The 21867-nt window shown below is 34.9% G+C and overlaps 1 long non-coding RNA gene across 1 annotated transcript in view; it reads left to right on the top strand.

Moving 5' to 3' along the window:
- The window catches only part of LOC120240615, a 32782-nt gene extending 12617 nt beyond the window's left edge, over positions 1–20165 (top strand). Inside the window, exons 2-3 of the long non-coding RNA XR_005530664.1 lie at positions 19575–19698; positions 20011–20165. This is a non-coding gene — a long non-coding RNA (uncharacterized LOC120240615). The remainder of the gene's footprint in view (positions 1–19574; positions 19699–20010) is intronic.
- Positions 20166–21867: the final 1702 nt, after the last annotated feature.

Genomic DNA, 21867 nt, shown 5'->3' with positions numbered 1-21867 from the left:
TGAGCACTAGATATTATATGTAAGTGATGAATCATGGGCATCTACTCCTAAAGCCAAGAGCACACTGTATACACTATAAGTTAACTAACTTGACAATAAATTTTTTAAAAAATTGTATTTTGAAAGTTTCCATTAGTATTAATAGATATTTTTGAGTACTTTTAAGACTTATTTTCTCTTTTGACCATTTGGTGCTTAGCATATACCACAGTGTACTACCAGTTCTTTTATGAGTTTGGTGTCAATATACCCAACTAGTAAAAATTCTTTAAGAGTGCTATCTTTTCCATTAGGTATGTTGAAAATGTTGATTGATACATGTTACCTAGATATTGATTCCACTGTGCTTCAGCTTTTAATAATCTATAAACACAGGAGTTAGAAAAATCTTCCATTTTAATACATATATATGACTCTTACCCTTGTCCCATATGATTAATTTATCATAATTTTATGAATAGAGCATTGCAGTTTTGAATTGTGCTTATCTGACTTTTCCTGCTATTATGGAAGACATGAACATTTATCTGATTGTTAAATCCAGAAAACTTAGTTGTTGTTGTTGTTGTTTTATTGTTTTCAACTTAATGTTTCTGAGATCCACCTATTTCTCTCTATTCCCAGAATTTGTTTTGCTTCATTTCACTCTTCTAAACACACAAACAGCCTCTTATTTTCTACCTGTCTCTGGCCATGCCTTACAATCAGGTATTCAATTTATTACAGCTAGAGAGAACTTCTCAATGGAAAACAAATCTCAGGATGTCATTCTGTATATTTAGTGTCTTACTAATATTTTGGAGTGTCTGAAATATGGAGTACAGGGGCAGAAAGGTCTGGAAGAGACTGGAGAGATAACCAGGAACCAGCATCTAGAGTCTCAAATGCCTTGATACAGAACTTTACTCCCTAAGGGCAAAGAGAAGGCATTAAGGAGTCTTATACAACGTTTTTTCCCTCTGGTCCTTTTACATTGTAGTGTAAGGCTGAAATTAAGACTCACCCTTAATGTTACCTTGACATCTGTAAAACTAGGAGAGCTTTGAGCAGGCTAACCACAAGGTCTCCTCCCCCTCTGCTCTGGCAGATAGCGACCCCTAGTCAAGCAACCCTCCTATAACAGGAACCAGGCACAGTGGCTGCTTATCCCTGAGCATCAGGCTTTAGTTCCATGCCAACTCAAACAATTGTTCAAACAAACCAATTACATCCTCCTGTAGGATTCTTGCTCATCTGTCCCAACTGCAACCCCCATGTGGCCCTGCATGACATGTGATGTCCTCCTCCCTTGGGTTGTTGAGTATATGTGATGACTAATAAACTGTCATCAATCTTATCTGTCCAGTGTCAGGTATTGTGTGTTCAGCCATCTTCATAACCACAGGGTAGGAATCTCTCCCTTACCAACCAGGTGAAGAGGAATTAAATAAAACATATATGTACTATATCCTATGTTTTGGAAAGAAGCTTCTGTTGATTTCACTAAATTGCAATCACCCATAAGAACTCAGTATTGCAAATGAGATGCTCTGCCTCTTTTAGTGATCCAATTTCTATGCTTCATTTAGATTAAAGCCTTTTTCATGCCCCTAACATACTACTTCAACTTAGGAATCCTTTGGCAAGTATGTTAGTCAGAATTCTCCAGAAAAACAGAATCAACAGATATGTAGATGTAGATGCAGATACAGATATAGATGAGGAGATTTAGTATAGGAATTGGCACATCTAATCATGGAGACTTAGATCCCACCATCTGCCACTTGCAAGCTGAAGAACCAGGAAAACTACTGATGCAAATCAGTTGGAGTACAAAAGTCTGGAGATTGAAGAGCCCAATAGTGTTAAGTCCGAGTTTGAGTCTAAAGGTCAGAGAACCAGGAGCTCTGATGTCCAAAGGCAGGAGGTAGATGTTCCAGATCAGGCAAAGAACAAATTCATCCTTTCTCTGGCTTTTTGTTCTATTCAGGCCCTCAGTGGATGGATGATACTCACCTGAATTGGTGAGGGTGATCTTTACTTAGTCTGTTTCAAATGCTAATCTGTTCTGGAAACAACCTCATGGACACACCCAGAAATAATGCTTACCAGCTATCTGAAAATTCCTTAGCCCAGTCAAGTGGACACATAAGATTAACTATCACAGCAGGGGAGGACAGTATGGCCTCTTCTCCTTCTCTCCATCTATTCCAATCCTTCTCATCATCACTTTGCCCATAGGGTGCCACTGCAAGTTCCTGAGTTGGTTCTGGAGAGAGTAAAGGAGACATGAAAAAAATTTTACTCAGGAGAAGTAAGCGACTTGGTCTTTGGTGCCCTCTGAGTATGGCAGATTCTCAGTATTCATTCTTTTTCTCCTGAAATATTTTTGTGTGTCACAGAAATCCACCTCTTATGCTGTGAGGAAAGTTTCTCCAGTAGTTGTTCCCTATGTGCCTGTGTCTCCAACTGCTTCTTCATTGGACAGCACACTTTCAACTTTTTGCTAAAGCTCCTTGTTCCTGGGAGCAAACCCTCTTGAAGAGGAGTGTTCTTCTCAAATGATCCTTGTGTACCTCTTTCTTCTAAGACCTACATCTAAACATAGGAAGGAATTACATCTTTGTGACCTACCACTACTGAAAAATATAGTCTTTCCTCTCCATTCTGCAGACCCAAATTCAGACTTTTACTTTGGAATTTCTCAGGTGGGAGGCAAATACCAGATATTTATGTTTTCCAAACTATAATAGACAAACATTCAATTCTCTCAGCAGTAGCTTGTTGTTCCATCCAGTAGCCTTGGGGTGAGGAAGAAGCACTTTCTTCCCTACCCAAGGTGGGGGGGGGGGGATTTGCACTATTTTTGGATAATTTGACCTAAAGTAATTCTCTCTTTTATTATATTTCTTTAACTTCTTACATAACCTTAAATTAGGTAGTAAGCCAACAAGTGCAAAAATATTTTTTGGCTGCCTACTTTGTAAGTCTCATATAGGTGATTTAGCAAGCTACCCTAAACTGGAGGGTAGGTAGCATTAATGATCCTGTTTTGCCTTTGGGCCTAACCTAAAACTGAAGCATATGAAGTTTCATTTCAACATCCTGTTGTATTTTGTATCTAAATTTTACTTTGTACAACATTAACTAATTTATATTCTCAACAGACTGACTAGACTCTTTCTATAAAGGAATTTAGTTGCCCATAGATTTGCTACTTGAACAAAGATTTTGAAGCAAAATCAATAGTTTGTTCAAAACTGTTCTGAGTATATACTTATTAAGTCCATTCACATTCATGTTTGAAACAATTTATGTTGAATCATACTCCATGATCTTTTTAAAATAAGTAACCATTTTAATAGCATTTGTTATGGATTGTTAAAGTACGTCCCATCTTGTTTGGCATATTAATCTCTCACATTAAAAAAAATTTTAATGTTTATCAATTTTTGAGAGATAGAGAGAGACAGAGTGTGAGTTGGGGAGGGGCAGAAAGAGAAGGAAACACAGAATTCAAAGCAGGCTCCAGGCTCTGAGCTGTCAGCACAGAGCCCTACATGGGGCTCAAACCCATGAACCATGAGATCATGACCAGAGCTTAACTGACAAAGCCACCAAGGTGCCCCTAATCTCCACACTTTAGTGGGAACAAATGAAAGTTTCTCTCCTTTATCATAAGTGATTGTGTATTTTGAGTCTGAGACTTTTATATTCAGCTCATCTCTGAATTTCAAAATAGATCATGATAGGCATTAGGAGTTCTCTGAAGCTCCTGAAATTAATTATATGCAAACGTTTGTACATAAATTTACAAATTGTTGTCCTACAACTTAATCTTACAAGGACAGTATCTTAAATCAAAACAATTTTAAAAAATAACATGTATTTCAGTCAAAGGAAACTGAGTGGTAAACAACAACAAAAACTTCACTAATTATCAAAATAATTGTGTTTATGCATTTATAGTGTCATTTTACAAAGAATTTGACTTGATTTACAGAAATAAGTTGGGTAAAAAAAAGTAAAAAAAAAAGCAAGGTCTTTCAGTTTAAAAATGGAAACATACTGTCAGCATTTCCCCCCTTCTCTTCTAAGAAATCACAAGAAGACAACAATAAGAAGAAAATTTAACACAAATTTTTTTTCTTCAATAAGACCAATTGACAGGTAAAGTCCCAGATTAAAAAATAGCTGGAAAGTGTTTCAGAACTAGTGAAGACTCAACAACAAGGCTGTAATCAATAGGCACTGCAAGAAATTATGAATTTTTATGTAATCTCAGAGAGGAAGTCTGAGATAAAACTTAGAACACATAAAATAAAAGATTGGTAAATTCAAGCACATAAAGCAAAAGCATCAATAGAATTTTTTCAAGTAAACACCTTGAAGAAAAATGACCAGTTAGAAGAAATATCTGCAACCCACTACATTTAATGGTCTAGTTTTTATTATTTTTGAAACATTTTTTAAAGTTTATTCACTTTTGAGGGAGAGAGAGAGACAGACAGACTGTGAGTGGTAGAAGGGCACAGAGAGAGGGGGACACAGAATCTGAAGCAGGATCCAGGCTTTGAGCTGTCAGCACATAGCCTGATGTGGGGCTCAAACTCATGAACCATGAGATCATGACCTGAGTCAAAGTCGAACGCTTAACCGAATGAGACACCCAAGTGCCCATAGTTTTTCTAATATAAAAAGAAATTTTAAAAATCAATAAGGAAAGGGTCATCTATACAATAGAAAAAGGGAAAATGATATAAAAAGGCAATTAGCAGAAAATTCAAACAGATCTTAATCATAAAAAGATGCCCAACTTCAATCACAATAAGACAGTACTATCACTATGTTATTGTTCTTAACCAATCATATAGGCACATATAAAAAATAGCATATTAATGGGAATATCAATTGATAATATTTATAGAAAGTTTTTGTAAAAGTCTCAAAATTTCAAATATTTACATTGTGAAAAAATAATATGCTTACAAGGTTGTTCATCATTGTACTCTTTGAAATGGCAGAAGATCGAAAACAACCCTAGTGTTTTTAGTACAGATTGAGTTAAACAAATTATGGTCTATAAAAAGAATGTAATATTAAGCAGCTATAATAAGAATGTAGGACATCTGTATGTAGTGATATGAAATTAAGTATCTCTCTATATATTTAAAAGAAAATAGCAAAGAGTAAAATCATGGGTATGGCTTGCTCTTTCTCTGCAAAAAAAAAAGAGAGAGAGAGAGAAGAGCAGGAAAGAAAGAAAGAGAGAGAGAAAAGAAAGAAGTATATGCACATGATTGTACATTCTCTGAAGACCTCTGGAAGAATTTAAAAAAAGATTTTTTTTTCTTTCAAAAGTTTATTTAGTATCAAGCAAGAGGAGGCTTTGCTTAACACTACAGAACATTTCAAGACTTGAGTTACAAAAGAATACCACATTATTTGCACTTATAGTTGGCTTCCCTTTTTACGCACGTTGGCAATAGAGGAAAAAAAAACTAGCATATGGCTGACAGATAAAATACTAAATTTCTATGGAAACCTTTAAAAGGAAAGGTGAGGCTTATGTTAAAAGGATGGATTAACATATTTAGTAAACCTAATTTTTTGTTTAACACTAGTTAATCAAAGTTATTTTTTTTCCTTTTGATGACCTATTTTTTCAGATACAGACTGGAAATAACAAAATTTTACATGTCTTTTTTTTTTTTTTTTCTCTGCCCAGGTTGATGTTTCAACAACGTCATTTTAAAGTTCCATCCATTCAGATTTTAAGCATTTTGACTTATTTAAAAAGGGATTGTTCATAGAAAAAAATTACTTTGAACAGTATACAGGACTGGTGGAGATTGGTTATTTCACGTCAGACAGTACAATCAGTATCTGCCATATGGCTGGTCCCTGTAGAAGCCCTTCGCTGTCCTCGCCGAAGGTGTCTTGTGTCTTGAGTTAGTCCGGTCCTCTTGCCCGTAGGAATTGTACGTCTCTTCACTGAGTCCATGTCCATAATCATAGTAATCAGCACCACTTTGGGCAGGGGTGCTATAGCTGTTATAGTTTTTCCTGATTTGGCAGGGGTAGGAAGTGGTGATAAGCTGAAAGGTAGAGGAGTAAGGACAACTTTTCATGTATACATTTTTACCTTTTTAAAAATTTTGGAACATTCAAAATTTGTATTATATTTATACTTGTGTTATATATTCATATAAATAAAGTTAAAGGTAAAATCAAGCAATAATGACAATATGTACACTTATGATCATGTACAGTTATTCTTTTTGGTAGAAGAACCTATGGATATATTTATTTTTAGATGAAAGATAACTGCAGAGTCTTTTATTAATGATGATATTATTTGTATTTGTATCTTCAGAAAATAACTCCAGTTGTTATTTATCTGCTAGAAAAATAATTAAATGCCTAAATACAGGGTAAAACTATGATTCCATCTTTAGTTTACTTTAATATAATTGTATTCCATGGCTCACTTATCAAATTATTCTTTCCTACAGAAGCTATTTCTTCACTGTCATGCATTAATAACAACACAAAATCACTAGATGGTCCAGATATTTCTTGACATGTAAAATGCCATATAGATTTAATACATACAACTCAATGAGTTTGGAGATATGTATATACCCGCAAAACCATCACTACCATCAAAACCATAGACATACCCATCACCTCAAAAAGTTTCCTCCCACCTCCATTATTTATTACTATTATTATTGTGGTGCTGGTGGAAGGAACACTTAACATAGATCTACCCTTTTAGAAAATTTTATATATACAGTATTTTATTGTTAGCTGTAGGCATTATGTGCTACATAATAAATCTTCAGAACTTAATTATCTTATATAACTGAAACTTTGTATACTTTGGCCAAAATCTCCTCATTTCCCCCTGTCTCCATACCCTGACAACCATCATTCTGTTCTCTACTTCTGTAAGTTTGTCTATTTTAGATTCCACATATAAATGAGATCATGAAATATTTGTCTTTCTCTGGCTTTTTCTTTTTCTTTTTTCTTTTATAGTTTATTGTCAAGTTGGTTTCCATATAACATCCAGTGCTCATCCCAACAAGTTTTCTTTGTTTGGCTTAATTCACTTAGCATAATATCCTGGTCTATCCATGTTGTTGCAAATGGCAGGATTTCTTTCTTTTTGAAGGCTGAATAATATTCCATTGTATGTATATACCACATTTTCTTTATCTACTCATTTGTTAATGGACATTTGTCTATACATCTTGAGTATTGTGAATAGTGCTTCAATGAATATATGAATATAGGCATTTCTTCAAGATACTGGTTTCAATTGCTTTGGATATGTACCCAGAATTGAGAGTGAACATGGTAGTAATGTTTTTACTTTTTTTGGAGAACCTCCATACTGTTTTCCATAATGGCTGTGCCAGCTAACATTTCTATCCACAGTGTAAAAGGATGCCCTTTCCTCCACATTCTTATCACAACTCATCTTTTGTTGTTTCTAATTACTTAAAATATTTTTAAATGTTTATTTATTTTTGAGAGAGAGACAGAAAGGAGGAGAGGGGTGGAGAGAGAAAGGCACAGGATCCAAAGCAGATTCCAGGCTCTGAGCCATCAGCACAGAGCCCACTGCAGGGCTCGAACTCATGAGCCACAAGATCATGACCTGAGCTGAAGTTGGATGCTTAACCAATTGAGCCACCCAGGTGCCCCTGTTTTTTTAAATGAATAATGATAGGCCTCAGGTTCATATCTAAGCTTCATGGTGATCAGTGCAAATAAAGATACAAAATTAATGTCTAAATTTGTTTTATAAAGATTTATTTTTATACTATAAAAATGGTTCCTAAAGCAGAAATGCTTAATAGCCCATTTGATCATGGAAATCTCAATAATTTCATCTGGAATATTTGATTTTAAGCAGTGTAGCTTCTTGATGGACCTTCTAGGATAAAGTGGTGGCAAAATGCACATACATGTAAAGAAATCGATATTTTTGCTATGCATGGTTGTTGATTATAAGTCAAACACATTCTGGAAAATGTCTCCCAAAGTTTCTGCATTGAGTTCTAGAGCAATTTATCTTTAGCTGCTATTTCTGAAGTAGTTAGATGGCAGAACTAGTATCTATTGAAGCTAAATCTCACCATATCACCAATTATCTCTCTATCCCCTATAGTAAGAGGATACACATCTGGCATTTCAAAAGGAATTTGAAATAATTATGATTTTAATTTACAAAGGAAGATCAAAATTTATCTGTGCTTTTCATACATCTAAACTATAATCTGACCAGTAAGCGGTTCTTACCTACATTTATTCACTGTGGCATCAAAATATATATGCTGTTTAAATATAAGTCTACAACTTGATCCCTCTTCCTCTTGAGAGTTAAATGGTGATAATGATAGTAACAAGACAATAGCAGCTATTTACTGAGCAGATACTTTATGCTAGGCACTTTGATAATCCAATTACATCCATAACGTTATTTAGGGCTCACAAAGACCTGTGCGGTACGTACTATTACTATGCCTATTCTACAGAAGGGGAAAAGAGGATTTTAGAGGGTAACATTCAAAGTCACACAGCTGCTGCATGGCAGACCCCGAGAGTGTAATGCACAGAATTGTGTACTTGGTAAGTTCAGAACAAATTCTGTTACATGAAGGGTCTTCTGAATTCTAATTTTGTTCATTTTGAAATATATAGATATTTCCACCTAAATCCATTCACAGGTATTCTTTTGGATCTCCTTTCATGGTACCTTTCTTCACCAAATACTCTAACTAGACAAAATTGATCAAATATATTGTCTCTATTTTGTTTTTGATTTTTAAATATTTCTCCCAATTTAGTTTCATCATAAATTTTCCTCACAAGCTGAGGCGTTTTGAAGTGCAATCACAAATTTCAAAATTGAATTTTAATGCCAGTGGAATTTCCATCACTTAATGTGTTTGATTTGTCCCTTGCATTTGTAAGGATTCATTTCAGTGTCTTCTTGTTTGTAAGCTCTGTGACTTTCATTATAATACTCCAAAAGCCTCAAAAGTTGAAGGTTTTTTAAAAGTCTAAGTATTTCAATTAAAGCTTTTCAACTTATTTTGAACAAACTGTGAATTCCGTTGTAATGCAATATTGTAGGGGACTTAGGTTGGTCATAGGGTAGCAGATCTTCAAACATTTATTTATTTTATTTTATTAATTAATTAATTTATTAATTAAAAAGCTTTAATGTTTATTTTTGAGACAAAGAGAGATAGAGCACAAGAGGGGGAGGGGAAGAGAGAGACGGGAATACAGAATCCAAAGCATGCTGCAGGCTCCAAGCTGTCGGCAGAGAGCTGGATGTGGGGCTCAAACTTAAGAACTGTGAGGGCATGACCTGAGGCAAGGTCATAAGCTTAACCGACTGAGCCACCCAGGTGCCCCTGAACATTTTTAAATTAAAGCAATAATAGGGACAGATTTGGTGTCCCTTGAAATAAAAATATGGACTTGTGATTGTGGAACCATGCTTCTAAACAACATTAGAAGGCTTAATTTTCTTGGTTTTAGTACCTGGAACACTGATTCCAGCTTTTAGGTCCCATCTCTGACTGGAAACACTATATTTTTCTCAAAAACACTGAGCAAGGTCCTATATGGATGGCTTCTGATCTCCCACTGTCTTCATTTGATAATACCGTTAGTTTGAGAGACATTCAATCTAAAATGTTATCATAATTACCTACTTCACAAATTGTAAGTTTATCAGACGGTGTTCCAAATAAGACTGAAAGCTTTGCTGTTATTGTCTCCTGTTGCGTTTACTATTATCTTGAAGAAAAATCTATTGGGAAAAATATAAGAATATATGACAATGTTGCCATTTAGCAGAATATACTCTGAAAATTCTCAAGTAGCTCAGCATCTGCAGAGAAAACATTTTCTTAATTATACGTACAAAGAAGAATTAGAGTGAATATATCAACAATTTCAACTTTATTAACCATTAGATATCATTTTAAAAGAGTTCAACAAAACATTTATAATTTGAAAATGTAAAAATAATAAAATCGTATTAAAATATACTTTTCAGAAAAATTCAGAGAATATTATATTAGAGACAGATATCACTATGAAATCCATTTAAAAAAAATATGGGGCACCTGCGTGACTCAGTTGGTTGAGTGTGTGACTTCAGCTCGGGTCATGATCTCATGGTTTGTGGGGTCAAGCCCCACATCGGGCTCTGTGCTGACTGCTCAGAGCCTGGAGCCTGTTTCAGATTCTGTGTCTCCCTCTCTCTCTCTGTCCTTTTGCCACTCATGTGCTCGCTCTCTCTCTTCCTCTCTCTCAAAAATAAATAAACATTAAAAAACATTTAAAAATGTGAATATGTACCAAGAATATTTTGCTTGTTACCTTCTAATATTCAGATAGTGAATATAAAAATGTTTAAAAAATTTTAGCTTAAACACATTTAATTTTTAATTTTAGAAAAAAATTATATACTTTTGAGAATGATGTAAAAATTCTTTTTCATTTTCAAAAGTGTCCAGATTTGGACAACAAATAACCTGGTTATTCTTAAATCATTTCATTTAGGTGTAACCTGCGCTGTCGGAAGGTGGCCGTCCTGACAATGTTGTCTAAGGGAGAGTTAGGCACATCAGGAGAACCAGTTTGGTGCAGTGTAGACAGAGAGAGACAGAGATGGGGTAGTAATAAGTGGATTATAGAAAGAACTGTAAGTTTGAGCTGAAATTAAGTTGTCTAATTCATGAAGACATTTAAAAAATTAGTATAGAAATGTGAAATACCTTTATAATTTTTTTCTGTCCGTTGAACTTGTCCTATTTTTCTTCTATATATTGTGTGAAGTTAGACTGAGACTATGAACTAAAAGAAAAGATGATGATTTAATTTTACCAAGATGCTAAGGTCATGGAAGAATAATGATAAATGATAAAAAAAAATAATAAACGCATAGACTGCAACTCAAAATTGTTCTTACTTAGGATAGAATTGAGAACCTGCAATTTAACCTACTAGAAAAATGTTTAGTTATTTCTAGAATAAGGGTTAAAATTAAATTCTAGGCAGAATTTCAAATAATATGCATATATTTATGATTTGCAGTCACATCAACTGAATTTCATTAGCTCTGAATACTTTGTACTTGTATATTAGGCATTTCAAATATGCTGTTTATGTGTCTTATTGACAGGTGACAGAAAGAATTATTTTCAGCTATAACAGAAACTAAACCGAGGGTGTTTTGGATGGTGGGTGAAAGCAAGTAAGTTGAGCGAAGCTCTCTCCTGTACCTGCCTATTCCCATACATCATTTTCCCACTTCCTGTGGTCAGGAGAGATAATGGATGTGTTCCCATAATAGTCCTTTACTTACTAGAGTTACCAAGGGAAAGTCTAGGGATAAACATGAGAAAATATGTTTAGAGACGAAAATCAAAAGTATTTAACGATTTTTGTGAAGAATAGAAACAATTTTCCAGGGCAAAATGGTGGTTGTTTGTTATTTGTAATATTTAGAGGAAATAGGGGAAACAACGATTTTTTTTTTTTAATCAAAAGTGTAGGAGCACCTGGGTGGCTCAGTTGGGTTAAGTGTCTGACTCTTGATTTTGGCTCAGGTCATGAGCCCACGGTTCATGGTGTCCAGCTCCCTACTGGCTCTGGGCTGACAGTGTGTAGCCTTCTTGGGACTCTCTCTCTCACTGTCTCTCTTTATCTGCCCCATCCCCACTTGTGCTCTCTTTCTCAAAATAAATAAGTAAACTTTAAAAAAAAAAAAGAGTATAAACTGATCAGATGTGAAAGATCTAGAAGTAATAACTTGTTAGAAACCTTAGTCTAAAGTCAGGAAGAAATCAAAAATAAAGAATGACGCTAGGACACACCCAACCTAGAGCAACAGCTTTGAGATAAAATTAAAAGGAAGTTGACTTGAAACTCAGATTTGAAGATAGTTCCCTTCTATGATCTAAGGATCTGGAGTAAGGAACTCCACTGTCCTGGTAAAAATATCCAAACCCTAGTTTGCAAGGCAGGGCCCTTTGTGAGACATCTCAGCTTCTGTTTGTTTCCTACCAGCTCTCAATGAACGAACTTCCTGAGCCTTTCAGTGTGAGGCATGTGTCTAGCCCTTCCTGCCTTCATGAAGACGTCGCTCTCATATCCCTCCTTTCCTAGACTCCCCACGCTGCCACACTGAAGATGCACTTCACACTGAAGATGCACACACTCCTCATAATCGATCAAATGCATCACTTTTGCCATAAATCTTTCTCTGATTCCCTCAGCTGGAAGTACTCTTGCCTTTTTCTGAATCCTCATCTCATTGCTGTGTGTCTCTTTCATCATTAAGGGCATTCTATTTTGATTTGAACAGTTGATGCCTACCTTTCGTAGGCTGTAAACCTTTGAGAAAGAGCATATGTTTTACTGTGTACAGGGAAAGCCAACCTTGCCCCAAAATACACAATAATTAATTAATTATTATATATGTACTTCCTAAATTATTATAATTATAAACATAATGACAAGTTAATTAATTAGTTGACATGCTTTTTTTTTCAATCAGATCATTGGGCCTTGGGGTACTTAATTTAACAAAGGATATTGAGGACTGGAAAACAAATCACAATGAAGATGGAATTACTTAATACTTTAAACGTGTTCATGTTACGTTATAGGAGACTGTAGGTTTGTTCACTTCTACTATATCTGGTTTTTACCATGTAGTAAACTTGGAATGACTGCCTGTCCACTAGATCACAATGGATAGGTTAAAAAGAGTGGGTTTTTTTTTTTTCTTCTAAGAATGGGAAAACATGATCAATTAGGGAACTCTCTTCTCCCTTCTTACTGGAGTGGATGGGAGTAGGTTGTGTTATAACCCGAGACCCTCTTATTTTGAGCTTTCTTTGGGAACTATACTGTTTTATCATTTGTTACATTGTTGAAAGCTTCTAGCACAATGCCTGTGTATAACAGATAATCAATAAAAAATTGTTTACCTTGTCGTTGCATTACCAAATGCCTCTGAAAAATTTTCCTAGTTATGATCATGACTTATGAAATGAAGTTTTTAAGTCTTTGCAAACCATCAACTAGGAAACAGGTGGAACATAATTAGGAGTATAAATGATACTTATTTCCTGGTAAGTAACAGATAACTTATTTTTTATAGCTAGAATGAGAAATAGAAAGTCAGGGTGAAAAGTGATTAGGAACTTTGATTTCCTTTAAAATTGGAATTCTACTGGGGCACCAGGGTGGCTGTCAGTTAAGAGTCTGACTTGGGCTCAGTCATGATCTCACAGTTTGTGAATTTGAGCCCTGTGTCGGGCTCTGTGTGGACAGCTCAGAACCTGGGACCTGCTTCAGATTCTGTATCTCCCTCTCCCTATGCCCCTCCCCCACTCATGCTCTGTCTCTCTGTCTCAAAAATAAACAGAACATAAAAATTTTTTAATTGGGATTCTACTATATATTTTTCTATTATAATATTAATAACATTGTAAACAGCCCTCAGAGGTGGTTTTCTTTAAATAGAAGAAAGTTCGTTTAAATATTCACTTTATTATTTTTTTCTAGTATTTGTACAGAGGTTTAGTAAAGTCTTTACATTGAAATGACATCTTTAAACTGTATACCAAAAATTAGGATTTGCCAGCAGAGACCAATATTTCTATGACTCCATGAATAATGAACGTAAAAATTATTTAAATATCCTTTAAATTTTTAAATAAGGTCTACTTATATTAAATGGAAGTATCAATAAAATTGTAACATTGTAAATACAAAAATTTAAAAAAAAGAAATTCTAGATACTGAGTATGGAATGAGTTGACAGCATTTCCCATTTTGGACAGTAGATGTCACTAAAAAGTTAAAGATGCCTGAGTAACAGCACTCTTGGTACATGGATGTAATTAAGTATTATTTGAATTTAGTTGTGAAAAAATGTTAGAGTGAGAAAACCTTCTTTATCATAAATCTTCCCCCCCCCCACCCGATGCTTTTATCTATTAAATGCAATGTTTCCTACTATTGGACAGATTTAAAGCCTCTGAAAGGACAATGTATTTTATTTCATTTTATTATTCTATCCTTTCCTGTCACATCTTGAAATTCCATTTATAATTTTTATATGCGGCTTGCAGACTCTGAGTATAAAAAGTTAACTAGTAATTTCTATAAACCTCTGAGATTCTCAGGTGAAAGGTGTTAAATTAAATGCATGCCTAATAGCAATATGTACCAAATTACTGTATTTTTCTTTTACACAGGGGCAGAGGGCTCTCCAAATACTATCAATAATGCCAACATCATCATGTTTGAATATTACTACCTAATAGTCAATTAAGAGTTGCTAGAGTAGCCTCTGGAGGCAGAGAAAAAGAATGAGAGCTTCACAGCTGCTTTCTCAACTTAGAAAGGCTGACCGATTCCAACCTTGCCCTAATGGTTTGATCCCAAAATATCTCTGTCTCTTGGGCTGAGGAAAGAAAAAACAGGGTGAGGCAATCCCACCTCCTCAGCCTCAGCAACCACATTGCTTTGAGAAAATCATACTCAGCAGCCACAGCCCCAGGAAAAACTGAGCTACCCAAGATTAGAGGGCCCTGGGGCATTCCTGTGATGGATCCATTCACAAGACTTTTTAGGTCACTAGTTCATTTTCCCACTAGTTCTGAGTCCTAAAACTCTAAAATAGGTGTCAAATGTGTCACCTCCATTGCCTCTGGGAACCGGGGAAGATAATAAAAATTACAGATTGGTTCAGACTGGTTGCTCCACCAGAGGACATTACAATTCAAATTTTTGTCAGCCTGTGCCCACCCAAACATAAATCTATAAACCAGGTTAAGCCTCCAGGCTTTTTAGCATTTGACCCTTGCCTCTAATACTTGGTTTGGATGTTTATGTATACTATTTGGGCAAATAATTAACTTGGGACCTTAGTGAAACAATCAAAGGATCTACACAGGGAGACTGAGCTTGCATTCTAATGAATTCATGCAGCAATTTTTATACCTAATCATAAATATAAAATTATAAAAGATATAGGATAAAATTATTAAGGTAAAATTACAAAGGATATGGAGGAAAGTTCTGGTATCCATATCAATTTCTCCTCACTAAGCACTTTGAGATGATTTCTGATTAGAACAGTTCTGATTCTGTCTGTATGGCCTTTTTTGCTGTCCTTGACCTGCACCAGACTCAAGCCCTAGCTCTTGTATCCAAAACATTGTCAGTTAGTTTAGTAAAACATCCTGTCAAAACTCGTCTGCCTGATTTAACAGCACTGACCAAATACTTTATTGAATATAATTTCACAGAACACATATAATGGAGGGCTGTTGTTTTGGAAATAAATTGCAAAGCAAGTTTATTTAGAAGAGCTTATATTTTACTATTTTGAAATTACTAAATTCCAACAGTAACTCGAACAATCTTTCACCTCTCACCAAATAAGTGAGAACAAACTGTAGGTAAAAATTAGATACAGAATTAGCAATATTTCTGCTTTTAATGATCTTTTTCTTTTTATACATCCCTTTTTATTTTTGACAGCTTTGCAGTTTTTTGACAGCTATTTTCACTTAATATTTATCCTGTGTTGCCACAGAATTCTCATACATATTTCCATTATTACCTAATATCAAGTTGATAGGCCAAAATTTAATTAATCATTTCCTATTGCTAAATATCGAGTATTTGGTGTGTGGGGGTGTCTACAATAAATAACTCTGCAATGAATATAGATATTTTTTCTTTTAAATAATCCTTAGGAATATTCCCTCAGAGTGAGATTATTCCATCAAAGGATACTAAGATTTATATAACTTTTGGAACACATGGTAAAAGTGATTTCTAAAATGTTTATCAATTTATATATATATATATATATCACCAGTATAAATAATTACCTTATTTTTCATTTTGCACACTTACTGGATATAGCATGTTTTCAAATTTTTAATTTCCAATTTTAATTTTTCCATTTATTTGTTTTCTAATTTTTCCTGACATGTGCTCAATTTTTTTTCTTTTCAATATTATGTCTTTTCCTGAAAATATTTCATTAGCTTTTTCCTTTTTATTTCAGTTATGATATATTTTATTATAAAGAAGATAGCTAATACATAGAAGGATCTATCTTTTCCTTTGTGGTATCTTTTCTCCCCGCCTTTTTATCAAGATTGTAAATGAGACCACTTTCCTCCAAGGTCTTTGTTAATTAGTTTATATAATTCTTCCTGGCAGCCAAGCTGTGGGTAATGTCCCTATTTAGTTATTAATCTACTGGCTTTGCGGGGAAGGCATGTGATAAAAATTATCTTTAATAATTCTCATTAACTTTGAAAACACTTGCTACAAATAAACTATTATTTACTGTCTTAGCTAATTTTGTTGGGAGTAACTAAAAATAAAACTTGCCAATAATTGGAAGTACAGCAAATTTCACTACAGTGTGCTCAGCTCTGTGAATTGTAGACAATATTTTTCTCCTTCAACTTCTTTTAATATCCAACTCCAAATATCAAGGAACCAATTTTCTGAAGAATTATTTTTCTCCCAACATAACAAAACTGTCATTGCTTTACAGAACACATAATTTGTCTTAACCAAACAGCTAATTTCCAATGTTAGTTTCTAATTGGTTATTTAAAATGTTAACATTTGCTTTCAAGTTGGTTTGCTCTTTTTTCAAAAGACTGCTTGCTGCCACGTGATTTGTGACTTCTTTCTTTGGATAGACACATCTGGTCTTAGAACATTCCAACATATGGATCAAAGAATGCTATTCTTTCCTTATGTAAGAATTTGAGAAGATGAAATGCTATCATCGGGTTTATAAATATGAAACATATCTACCATACCACTCAGAACCCAGGAAATATTTTATACAGAAAGAGATTTACTACAATTTGTTGAGTGTTCACAACAACCCTCCGGACAACAGTATTAATCTCTCAGGCTTACTATACTCACTTGAATAGACTAAAATAGATTGATATTTGCCTTCTTCACATATTTCAGACGTAATTTCCTTCCTCTTGGTCTTCCTCCATAACATCTAGTGATCTCCAGATAGAAAACTAAGAGAACATGAACATGTGTATGGAAGAGACATTTCCTAAAGCTCACTTCAGATCAATACAACAGAAAGCACACCACAACTTCATGGAAAGTCGTGACAGAGTCATTGCATTTCTCATTAGTGCCCCTGCCCTTTACCTATTAGGACCACTGCCTGTTTCACATTAGGCACCCCCCTGATTTTTTCTAAGTCCTGTACCCATGGGCTGGTGTTTATTGTCATGGTCATTATAAGCCATTATTATTTATTCCTAGAGTGCAAATGAGCCTTTTCCCTTTTCATTTGTCTCTGGAAAAACACCCCAAGGGAATGATAATTTGCAGAAAATGGCCACATGATTTTTTTTTTGGCTAAATGAATTTCATATGGGGCATTGTAAGGGACAGGCTAAAGGGACTGGAGTCTTATGATGTGATACTCCTAGATGACAGAATCTCAGGGTCAGATACGTTGAGAGTCTTCTACTCAAGTCACCCTAGTCTCTGGAGACTGCTGTAAGAAAAAGGAAAGCTCTAGCAAGGAAAACAGGGTATCAGCCTGTGGGAAAGGCTAGAAATAGGAAAATGGGATGGCATAAATTAACAGAGAAGTGCCAAGCTTTTGGGCAGCAATTTCAACATATTATACTCAGGAAATCCTTATAAAAATGCATTCCTTTGTAAGCCTCTTTTGAGGTTTGTTCCTTTGGTAATGTAGCAAAATTGTTAGTGAAGTGAGAGTGTTAAAAAACAAGGTGATCCGCAGCTTAGTAGAAATACCGAACCTCCTAAAACATCATAGAAAGGGTACAGGGTTAAGGGTGACATGACAGATGTTTCATGCTGGTAATTTTGCTTGATGATGAAATAGCTTCTTTTTGTTTTGTGAGTGGGACCTTCATCTGCCAAACTGCTGAGTCTTACAAAATGGCAGTATTCCAATATTTTCCTTCAAAAGCTGAAATCACTCTATTTTTCCATGAGGAAGTCCTCTCTCTTAAAAGTTGGATTTTCATATTAAAGTAGCAATCAGTAATGTCTGCACTATTCTTGGTAGTCTTTTGATTAAAAATTCTGGATACATTAGAAATATGTTATTGCTTTTTAGGTTTTATTAGGAAATTCAAGGAGAAGCTGGAACACTGTCTCTTTAGCAGTTACGTGTTTGGTCTCCCATGACTGTGACTAATAATATATCCTTAATTTAGAGCATCTTCTTCCAGGAAAATGGTTTAGGAAATATACAGCCATAACATGTGATTCTTTTTTGGCTGTTCTTCCCATTGCAGTGTTTTAGGATTATCACTAATCTTTGCCTGTGACCCAACACTGTGCCACTTCAGGCAACTGAGCATAACAAAATCTAGACACATTCTTCTTATTGAAAATGGATCTCATCCTGCTTTGTTTCACAGCTTTCATGTGAAAATCTCTTCATTTCTCCTTGGCTTCGTTAGCTTTTGAAATTAATATCCAGTCCCTAAGTACAGCAGGGCTAGGTTTCTGTTCTGCCAATTACCATGATCTGAATCTTTTCGCGCTTCTTCTCATACATCATTAAAGTATGTTCCCAAATCTACCTTCAAATAACCACTTTATAACTCCTTTTAAAATTTTCTTCTTTATTCCCTGTTTGTGGAGTTATTAAGTCTTTATCTACCTTTGGACTGCTGATTTCTGCTGATTTTGAAAGGCCCAGCTCATGTACAATTTCTATGGTCTTATCTTTAACTACCCTAGTCATAGGTGATTAAATTCTTTTCACTAGATGTGTTTTGAACACATACTATGTATGAGGTGTTAGACTAGTAAGTTTCTGATAGTAGGTTTCATGGAGGAGATATTCATTTAGGAGATGCTTTCAAGGATAAGTAGAATGTGACATGCAGATTTTTTCTGAACAGGCTTTACGGTGGAGGTAACAGAGCAAAGTCACATAAGTGAGAAAGTCTATAACATATTATATTAGAATAGTCAATAAGCCAAACAAAGTAGGGTACAGGACTTGTGAAGGGGAATAATGAGTAAAATTGCTGGAATGGTAGGTCTAAGCTAGGTCATGGAGAGAGATATACACACACACATACGGATATGCATATATATATATATATATATATATATATATATTTTAAAGCAATCTCAAACTTACACAGTTATTAAAAAGTGGCAAGTTTAAGAGAAAGAACTCTTAATTTCTTCAACCATTTGAGACTAACTTGTTCAACTAATATCTCATTAAGCTGTGTACTTTAGTATGTATTTCATATAAAAAAAGACATTCCCCTACACAACCATCCAATATCCAATGTGAAACAACTATTCAAATATGAAAATGAATAAAACATTTATCTCATCCCTATACTTCATTCAGCTTTCTCCAGTTTCTTTTTCAGTAATATCCTATAAAGTGCAATCTCAAACAACTCCAACATTGTGTTCCTAGTGTGTTGCTACATTTTCTTTATAAAATTCATTTCTTTTTCTTGTAGGAATTCTCTCCTAATGACTTTTCTTGAAGACCATGTGGTTTTGACTAGACAACAAAGTGAGGACAATTCTGAGTGCTGTCTCTGCCCCAAAGCCAGATGAAACCTTTTTGGGGAGGCTGTGCAGGTGGGTTCTCGGTCAGCTCCTCTAGTCCTCTGGATGAATCCATGTATCTGAACCTTCATGATGACAACACAGAAAATTCTCTGCCCCACATTTTGACCATCTGTACCCAAGGTTTGACATTTTAAGCCACCCAGCTAATAATTTCTATTTAACTAGATTTGTAGAATAAATATAGAATCATGAAATTATGCTAGAGGAAAGACTATAGAAGAATGTTCTTTACTACCTTTGCTTCCCTACGTCAGGGTTGCCACAGGCCTATGCATGATTTAATTTTAGTTTTGACTTAATTGATCTGTGTTCTGCCCACAGGAAGGTGCTTACCTGACAGCACAGAATTTTGATCCTCTTTCCACTCTGGTCTCTATGTTCACAGTAGAGTCTCACTAGGGCCTTTGTCAGGAACAAGTCATCCTGCATCTTTTGGTGGGACTTCGGATCATTCAGATTTCTATTTCAGTTAAGGAAATGCTTTTGTCTTGCTAGTAATAAATCTTCAGACCAGAAAATGCTTTTCATTTGATTTTTAAAACAACTTCTTGGAAAATGAAAATAATGCTCATCATGATATAAAATTTGAACTGTCTTAAACCATCCGCGTACTAATTGTATCAAGCTAAGAACATTTCAAAGCTGCGTCTCTATGTTGTGGTTACACTTGGCTATGACATTTCTATTATATTATTTTTCATGATTTTATATCTTTCCTTACTTTCATCTGATGCTCATGGAAAATGTACCTGGAAGCATCACAGATTTCAGAGCGGAATTTTATTAGAGTCTGTGGCTCTCTCTTCTCAATGCCTCATTAGTGAAGAGGTGGCCTTTTTGAAGCTGGCTGCCAAGCGTCCTGCTGATTTTATTCCCTGCTAGTATGGTTGGATCTTGACAAGGGCAGGAAGGAAAAGAAAGAAAAGCTATCCATGACCCAAAGGCCTGTGACTCTGGGGGGAAAAATGTTCCCAATGGGACTGTCATGACTAAATTTCAAAATTTGTAAGCATATTTAAATAACATTGGATTCACCTTTCAAAACACATCATTATTTTTAAAATACAGATGTGAAACATAAGCTTCTACGTATGTTTACAAAATGTATAACAACCAATACAGATAAGGATAAGAATATTTCCATTTTATCTGTCTTCTAAGGGGAAAGGATGCTTACCTGGGGTTTACTTTTTTTTTTTTAATTTTTTAAATGTTTTTATTTATTTCTGAGAGCAAACGAGAGAGACAAGTGTGAGCAGAGGAGAGTCAGAGAGAGAGGGAGACATAGAGTCCAAAACAGGCTCCAGGCTCTGAGCTAGCTGTCAGCACAGAGCCCGACGCTGTCTGAACCCAAGAACCGTGAAATCATGACCTGAGCTGAAGTCGGATGCTTAACCTACTGAGCCACCCAAGGTGCCCTTTAACTGGGGTTTGTAAAAAGAAATTTAAGGAGCAGAATTTCCAGTGTAGTTATCCAATCTCTTCTTTCAAGGGGATGCCCTTCCATCTTCCCAAACAAGTATTCCCATTCGTTGACATTTACAAGTAGAATATTTGGTCATAGCAATAGTAAAATATGTTTCTTATTTTCCCTTGTTAAAAGGAAATGTGTCACCTATTGTACTAGTTCTGGATGAAGCTTACAGATTTACAGGCAATTCCTGATAACAGTGTTAACAAAAAATTCCATGGCTACTTAGTAGTGAGCTTAAGGTTTGACCTTATGATACATACTAAATATTCCTACTGAAGTATTTTGACATCTTTATTGTTTTAGTCATATATTAGTTTTTTTAGTTATACTAAAAAAAAGTAAGTTACACCTTAAACAGAGTAAAACCCACTAAAGCAGACATTGCTATTACTGGAGTTCTAGTTTGATCACTGAATTCTTTTCCTTCACATCACTAAATATAGCAAAAGTATGAGGTGCCTTATATAGCATAAAACATGGCTTCTAATCCATCAGAGGATCACCATGTAGTTTATAAATGGAATCTCTAAGAGGTGAATGAGCAGTCCTTCTATGTACGATTTGATGTACCTATAGTTTAACATTTAAGTATAGCAAGTTAAACCTTCTTGAAGCCAGAGTTCCCTTTGTTATCAAGTAAAGATGATAATAACTAATGTGTTTGCTTCAGTGATTCATATTGATGATCATGTGAGAAATGCTTA

This window comes from Hyaena hyaena, unplaced genomic scaffold, assembly GCF_003009895.1.
Source record: "Hyaena hyaena isolate Hyena2069 unplaced genomic scaffold, ASM300989v1 scaffold_255, whole genome shotgun sequence".
Lineage (NCBI taxonomy): Eukaryota > Metazoa > Chordata > Mammalia > Carnivora > Hyaenidae > Hyaena > Hyaena hyaena.
Note: the sequence above shows the minus strand (reverse complement) of the source record. Positions and strands in the feature narration are given on the sequence as shown.